Genomic DNA, 1707 nt, shown 5'->3' on the forward strand with positions numbered 1-1707 from the left:
GAGGGTGCAAGGGGAGGGGGCTGAGGGAGGAGACAGGGGGGGAAAGGAGCGGGTTGGGGGGGGAGGGAATAATTGCAACCAAATGATCAGGCACCAAGTCCTCCGCACAGCCTAAGGTGCTGGGAGGCTGCAGGAGGAGTGCACAAAGCCCCTTGTGCCAGCTGCCAAAGGAGTTTGGGTGCCAGCCTGCAACTGAAGCATCCGAGCCTGCAAGCAGCTCCCGGGAGAGGAGGGTCAAAGGCAAAGCTTGGACTGAGATGCAAAGGGGACCAGACTGGGGATGCAGGGGAAGCCTTGCCAGGAAGGGAGACAGCTGGTTTCCCCCCCACACACACACACACACTCATCTGGGGCACAGGATTTTTGCAGGGCCCTATGCCACCTCGACCCACTGCAGGTTGCTCTGCAAACCCCCCAGGGCTAGGAGGACTCGGGGGTGGGTGGAGATCAGCAGGGGCACCTGCTTCTCAGGTGGGGGCAGGCAGAAGCAGGCACAGCTGCCCTCCCCTGGGGCAGGCTGGGGATGGGGCTCGAGCTGGCAGAGCACAGCCCCTTCCACCACCCAGGTACAAAGGGGGGAGCTGGGGCATTTGCAGACAGCCCAGTTTGCAGCTCTTGCCCTTACAGACCGACTCTGCCGGACCCCCTGCTTCACACCCATGTCCTTCCCAGCCTGCCACGCCAACCCCCTCTCCCCTCCACCAGCTACCCCCTCCTCTTTGAGCCCAGTCACTGTCAACCTCTTAGATGCAGGGAAAAGATGCCCCCCCTTTCTTGACTCCAAACTATAACAGCAGTTCATCTGTTGCAAAACTCAGGGTGGGATGTTTTAACACCTGGGATTCCCATTTGAAACCTCTGGGTTTATCACACAAATCAGGTTTGCACCCTGAGCAGTGCTAGCAAGAGCCTGGCACCCTTGATAGGATCTCCAGGCAGCGCAAGGTGCTGTAGCACCCTTGTTGAGGATCACTAAGCCACATTTACCTCTTTCAGAGCTTGGCTGGTCAAGACATTGCAGTATTGTGTTTGCAACCACTTTTGGTCGCCGGCAGCTGTTCACAAATTGTTGAAGCAAGGTAAAAAAGTGGCTGGGGCAGAAGGGAACGTGAAAGACTTTTTTTTTTTTTTAATTTTTTCCTTAAATAAAAGTCAGTGTTAAGAAGAGTGAATCTAGTGCACCACAATTCACTGGTTGAATGGAGCTCCTTAGGTAGTTAGCTCCTTCGTTATGAAAGGGCATTCATGATCAAAGGCGAGGGGAGCGAGGTTGTGTGCACACCAGTACAACCACAAATCCACCCAAAGGAGAAGCAGCTCAAGCCTTGGCAAACAGGCTGTGCATTTTCCTACGCCAAGTCCTTGGAAGAGCATGAAGTCATTCTTTTAAGCTGCAAGAAGATGAGATGCTTATTCCTTCGAGCAGGAGAGAATCCAGTCTTTGCTGCTTGCAAGAGCGAAATGCACTCGGTGTAACGGGGCATGCAAATGGTTGCAAATCAGCACCACGCTTCTCTTGTCTTGTGGCGTTGTAGAAATGCCATCAGCATAAATAATGAATAAGGTCTTTACTTTTACCCAGTTTTACCTTATAGCTTCCCAGGGTCAAACAACTACATACCTGTCAAATAGTGATCCGAACCGATATCTCTGCTTATCCATTCTTTCTTTTTCATCATTTCCTCATGTTAATTTTTTTTTTTTTTT

Source organism: Gavialis gangeticus, unplaced genomic scaffold (assembly GCF_001723915.1).
Source record: "Gavialis gangeticus isolate Ggan-Ray unplaced genomic scaffold, GavGan_comp1, whole genome shotgun sequence".
Taxonomy (NCBI): Eukaryota; Metazoa; Chordata; order Crocodylia; family Gavialidae; genus Gavialis; species Gavialis gangeticus.